Source organism: Poecilia formosa, unplaced genomic scaffold, assembly GCF_000485575.1.
Source record: "Poecilia formosa unplaced genomic scaffold, Poecilia_formosa-5.1.2 Scaffold429, whole genome shotgun sequence".
In the NCBI taxonomy this organism is placed as follows: domain Eukaryota; kingdom Metazoa; phylum Chordata; class Actinopteri; order Cyprinodontiformes; family Poeciliidae; genus Poecilia; species Poecilia formosa.
The window spans coordinates 490428-497140 of NW_006800368.1; the positions used below are offsets into that span (position 1 = coordinate 490428).

The 6713-nt window shown below is 37.3% G+C and overlaps 1 long non-coding RNA gene across 1 annotated transcript; it reads left to right on the forward strand.

Annotated features, from left to right (window-relative positions):
- Positions 1-612: 612 nt before the first annotated feature.
- LOC107833702 (uncharacterized) lies at positions 613-1622 on the forward strand. Its single transcript, XR_001659461.1, has 2 exons — positions 613-698; positions 1238-1622. It is a non-coding gene; the product is annotated as an uncharacterized LOC107833702 (long non-coding RNA).
- The last annotated feature ends 5091 nt before the right edge of the window (positions 1623-6713 follow it).

A 6713-nucleotide genomic window follows, 5' to 3' on the forward strand; every position in this document is an offset into this window, starting at 1 on the left:
CCGTTTTGACTCGATCCAGTGTATCTTTAGTTCCGGTGTGTGTAGTTAACGCTGTTTCTGGACTCTAAAGCAGTTGCCACAAATACGATTTGAAGATATATCACTATTTGCAAACAGTTTTTCTTCATCTACATAATCTAAACTGGACAAATTCCTCGCTGACTATTGATAACATAGGAATTAGGCCTGTCACGATAAATTTTGCTGAGCGATTAATTGTCTAAAAAATTATTGCGATAAACGATAATATTGACTAATAATGCATGCAATTTCCTGCCATAGATAGATGCACTTCATTTTCAAAAGAACATATAATACTGGAACCGATAAACTAAATAAACAAAACAATCAAAAACAAAAATAAAATTGATTATCTATCTCCATTAACAAAAAACTTACTTAAATAAAAACTAAACACCATAAAGCCAAAGTGTAAATAAATACTGGATTCAACCAGTGGCGCTAAAAGTGGGTATGCAGCGCATGCAATGCATAAGGGCGCAGCACCAGAGGGGGCGCCAAAACCCCGTCTGATAATTAAAATGAGGTCGATATGTTTAATTTATCATGCGATTAATTGATATATCGTTTATCGTGACAGGCCTAATAGGAATAAAACCTTCATATCCCTTTTAACAGGTTACACTTGATTCTGCTGTGGTGCCTGTGGAAACAAAGTGCATGAAGTTTGTGCTCAGGTGGGAAAGCTCTGTGGATCACATGGTAAGATAAGATATTCCTTTATTAATCCCACAGTGGGGAAATTTACATTGTTACAGCAGTATAAAGGACAGAGCAGAACCAATATAAAAATCTATAAAAAATCTATATATACACAGTAAAATCAGGTGAATATAGAAAGTACTGAAGTATTGTTTGAAATATAAATAAATAAATTCCAGGTTTATTGCCTATAGTAAAGAGTAGTGAACTACTGAGAGCAGTGGGTGTTGTACAGTCTGACGAGACCTACGGTATCTTTCCTTCACGCACTTAGGGTGCCGCAGCCGGGCACTGAAGGAGCTGCTCAGTGCTGTCAGAGAGGTGCATGGGGTGGGACGGGTACTGTAGCATGCGCTCGAGCTTAGTCCTCATTCTCCTGTCTGCCACCACCTCCATTGGGTCAACAGGACACCCCAGGACAGAGCTGGATATCCTGAGGATCTTGTTCAGTAGAAGTGGGACTTCTGCTTCAAACTGGTCACTACAGTATACCACTGCCTCTGTCATCCACCAGTTCACTGCAGACTGGCACCCGCCAAGGACCGTACATGGATGTCTTCTTAAGTTGTAAACCCTGAGTACATACTGTTAAAATAAAATTGATAAGCCTTTTGTAAATACATTTTCTCCATCACTGACTTAAATTATTAACTGTGGTAATTATGTTTGTGTAATGTAGTAACCATGTAGTGTTTAATATGATTATTAAATAGATGTTTTAAAGAAACAGCCACAAACCTTATGCCTTTGGTCCACAGTGGCAGCTTTAATTTTAGCATTTCCTCTCCTCCACATACTTTGTTGCCAGATGTGTAAAATTTACAAAAAGAAGCAATTTAAATGTAAAAGTTGCACATATGTAGATTACTCAAGAGAAGCTATTTACAATAGTTTTTACAGAACTCTACACAACATAAATTCATTTATTAATAGATACATATAGATATTAATTACAGAATAGATGCACAAAGATTTCATTTCTAACACAACTGCTAGCAGTAGTGAGTGTTCATCCAAGAAGTGTGACTTGCAGGAGCAGGGAGGCTCTGTACTGGTTTCTCCTTTTAAATCAAGAAGCCCATGATAGTTTGATGTTAGGCAGCAGATGTCCCACAGCTGATTGACTGAACCTGCCATGGACAGAGGAACAGGACCATCCCAGATATGGTAGGTTGTTAGGTCGGCTACTGTTGAGAAAGATGGAGAACTAAACAAATGGAGAAATTATGAATCACATCAGAATGTGTAAATTATTTGGCAGATGGCGCTTAAATCAATATTTAAAATGGTTTTCTAAACAACAGTGTTGGAAGATGTAAGTGATTTTAGTGAAACTTTTAACAACACAGCACTGAAAGGCACTGTGGCTAAAGCTACTGCTAGCTGGTTTACTCTCCGATCGGAGGCTGTTTATTATATACACAGAGAATGGTGGATTGACAATGAGTAATAACGGTTATCTAACACTTAAATGCTGTTATTATTAACCTTACCTTTTATTATATCCTTAAGATAATGAGTATCCATGAATTTTTCAGTCAGGTTTCCCGAGGCAAAATCACACCGGAAGTAAAGATACACCGCTTCGAGTTATGGCGGCCATTGTCTGACGTCACTGTGAAAAGGGTCTATTCTGATAAGTAAAAATAAGGTCACGAAAAGTCAAATAGATGATGAAAAAAAATCAATTTGTCCACTTGAAATTTATATAAATTGATTTTCTTATTGGTAATTTCAACATTTCATGGTCAAAATCTGAATTTACTTGCCTGTTAAAATGCATGAAAGAAGACCAGGGTCTTCTTTCATGCAAGAAGCCTCCAGAGGTCACACACCTCTGGAGGCGCTGTGTCACAAGTGAATGTAGCAGGCATTTGGCACATGCCCATTGCTGTCTTCATATTGCCAGTATACTTGTTTAATTACACATTTTCTAAATATGTTGATGTTCTACAATCTCATTTTATACATTTCATAATGTATGTGTATGTGACATATTTAGTCTTTCCCATTGGCCAAATGTTAAATTTCTCTGTCTGTGTTAAAATATTAGCATTTATGGAGGGGGCCATAAGCAGCTGCTGACTTATTTTGGATTTAACAAAAGTGCAAATAATTGATATTTATTTTAATAGTATTTTTTATTTGTTGTTTTTAACACTCCATAGTTGTGTGTTTAAATAGCATTTCACTGAAAATGTCTTCTCATAACATATATAATTACCCAGTAATATATTTACATTTCCTGTCAACTTAAGACCACCGGGCTTAGCAAGTTTTCTGGGGGAAACCCTGCTATCTGTTAGTATCAGTTTCCTTTTTTTGTTAGATCTAATCTGTTTATCCCTTCAGGGGTATAACAAAATAAATAATGTGCTGTGGATTTTTTGATATACATAATAGCTTTGAATTTAGCAGATAAATAAAGTATTATAAAAATATCCCCATTAATGCATGAAAGGTAATACCACTTACTGTTATCTATTGTTTTAAGTCCAAGAAAAGCATTTCTAAGTACATGCTGTTGGTTGATATGTTTATGGACCAAAAATTGAGATTGATGCATTCAATGACTTAATAGAAGATTAAATAAAATTTTCAGTATTACACTTGCAAAGATCATTGATCATCAATTCCAATTCCTGGATAATTGTTTTGTGTATGTCTAAATGTTATATTGGTAATCTTTCTGACCTTCACATTATCAGTGCACCACTCTTTAATTGCAGTTTTTAGCTGAATTTGTAACATAGAGGGTGTTCTTTGAAATCAAGTAGTTTCTTCAGCAGCCTCCTCTACTTTATTTCACCCTACTTTAGCAGATTAACTCTTCTGACATCTCTGCATGTATGTGTTGCAGGTGTCTGGCATTGTGGGCAGAGCTGATGTCTTGGCTTGTCTGCTGTTCCTCCTGACATTCCACCTCTATATTAGGTAAGGCAACTCGGTGTCACAGTGTGCTCATTCACACAAGCTTATACAGTTCAACTTATTGGAACTTTGGCCTGACACATCGCTACATTCACCAATGCATTTACTTAATTGGTATTAGGGGTGCAAGTTATTGAATAATTAACTAATATAAAGTTGATGCATCAATCGACTAACGATCGATAAGCAGCTTTTTTTCTTAAAAAAAAAAAAGGAAGCCTAACCCTAACCAAATCCTGTGCTCCAAATGCACACTATAATGCGGAAAGAATATATAAACAAATGCTTTTAGTTATCGATTGGGACTAATTTTAATCTAATCCCATTAATTGACAATTAATCCTAAATCCATTGTTTGCATCCCTAGCTGGTATAAATAGCAAATGATCCAATCAATTACATACACTGACAATGCTGCATCACTGTGGTGCAAAAGAAATAGAGATCTCTTTGAAAAGCTTTATAAGCCTCCAAGAGATGTTCAGGAAACACAAAGGTTCATACCTCACTGTGGTGTGGACATGATCTCCTGATCACTCATGCCAGGCACTCCTGCCCAAAGTCCACTATCGCATCCAATCCAAATCCTGTGCTCCAAATGCACATTTGGAAGCTGAACATTTGGTCTGACTGTCATGAAAATAATCTTCCTGTCGCTGCATAAAAACACATTGTTTGATATTATCAGAACACACAAACCTCCCCCAATCTCGTGGGAGCACTAAAGGTCAAGCGTGGATCAAGGGTGAAGCATGCGACAATGCATATCCCTGTTGTGATTCTATAAGCCTATTAGAATTGTGATAATTCATTTCATTTATGGGTAAGTTTAAGCAGAAACCATAAATGTTTACATAAAATCAAAGGAAGCAGTTCTGTGTTCACTGTTCAATTGGCAGTAAAACAACTAGAAAAACAATTTAAAAGATCTGAATAATGGTAGTAGTAACTGGTGTGACATACAGCGCTGCTTATAAGTTATTGCCCTCATTTTACTATCAAACTCATTTTAATGTATTGTGTGATTAATTTATTTAATTCTTATTGCAACGGGCATAGCAGTGAGTTCACTGTGGTCCAATAGTCTCCATGCTCACCAGATCTCAGGCCAACAGAACAACTTTGTGATGTGGTGGAACAAGACCATCACCTTTTGGATGTTCAGCCAACAAATCAGCAGTGGTGATCTGTCATCACATAGATCATAGAGCAGCTGCAAAATTTCTGAGGAGTCATTTCGAAACCTGCTTGAATCTAAATTCAACTAGAATTGAATTTAGATTCAACGAGGCTGAAATGAGGCAGGTCTGAATGTGTCCTTGCTGATTCTTGCAAGGTGTAAATTATAAAGTCCCTGGTGAATGTATGTAAGGTATTGTGTGGGTGTGTGTGGATGGGAAACTCATTATAAATGCTTTAAAAATATGAGGTTGTATTAAAATGTGAATACCATTGTATTCTCTGGTGGCACAGGAGTATTGATGAATGGGTCTTCGAAGACTCGTTCCCTTCCACGGTGTCTCCAGGGTCTCTGCTCATCAGCTTGTTTCTGGGTACCTGTGCAATGCTGGTCAAGGAAACAGGAATCACTGTGTTTGGAGTGTGTCTGCTCTATGATGCTCTGGTGCTGTGCCGCAAGCCTCTTACACAGTAAGCACAAAGTCCTTTTCTTTTTTAAGCCCAAGCAGCACACGGGCTGTGAAGGCCTTTTGTATTCATACTATTATTCTTCTGTCAAATAAATTAACTTTTTTGAGGCTTAATATAAAAAAAATGCCCCAAATTTGGTGAATGCATCAGTCACCTGTGAAAATTACTGATTTTAGGGAATTCGCAAAAGTTGCAACAGGAACAGCTTAACAGCTCCCCCAGGCAAATTACAAAATACCTTCTGCCTTGGCCTAACTGTATCATACAAGCATGAAACAGGATACATTTGTAAAACTCCTCAAAACCTTCAGAAAACTCACTTGCACCCATGCTTTAGTCCAAACACAAGTCGGCCATCTTAGATTAGCTTGATTTGGCCATTTATAGCCTCTGCATTTGACTGAATTTCTCCTAGAGATTTTAATCAATCGGCTTAGCATATGATCTGTTTGCTCATAAGATAATGGGGATCTAAATTTAGCAAAAATAATGAGTTTTTGACCATGTTAACGGGGGGTGATCAGAAGTCAAAATCTTGCCGTAAAACATAAAAATGTTTTGAATGAGAATGAGAGATTGTGGGGGGTGAGGGGCAGTGGTGAGAAGTAACGAAGTACAAGTACTTTGTTACTGTACTTAAGTACATTTTTCGTCTATCTGTACTTTACTTAAGTAGATTTAATAATGGATACTTTCTACTTTTACTCCACTACATTTTACAGTAACTATCTGTACTTTCTACTTCACTATATTTCTACACATTACTCGTTACATCCAAGTCGCATTGGCTTTTTTAAAATGTGAAGTTCAGGGGCTTAAGGTGGCGCCGTAAAATCCAAGCAATAATGTGACTTACGTATCTGTTGTCACCCATCGCCTCCCCCTTTACTCGCACGCGGCGCTCCAAGACATGCGCAGTGGTTTCCTCTGAGCGGGAGAAGATATCTGTCTAATCGTCAGTAGTGTTGCATAAATCATAGATATGGCGACATGTAAAATCAGCAGCGCTTCACTTTCACAGACGGTGGGGACTTCGTCCAACTTTTAGTGTCACTTGGAAGGAAAGCTTAAAGAAAAGTAAGCTCTGTGGACGTGATGCTACCAAAGCTAGCTGTACTGACTGAGACACATATTGCATCTGCGATGAAAAAAAGTTGTCACTCATGCGCTGAATTATTGTGTGGAGGCATTGACTGAGGTGTCGCATATATGGGACAACGTTGTGACCAAAGTGCAATATAGTAATATGACATTCAGGAATGATCCGATTCTTCTGGATGGATCTTTACTAAGATTGATAGGACTAAAGTCTCACTGAGAACCGTTCTTTGTTCTTGTAATGCTCTGCGTACACTGCAGTAGCTATTATTTTATTTTATTAAAAAATAAAAATAAAAATATATATATAT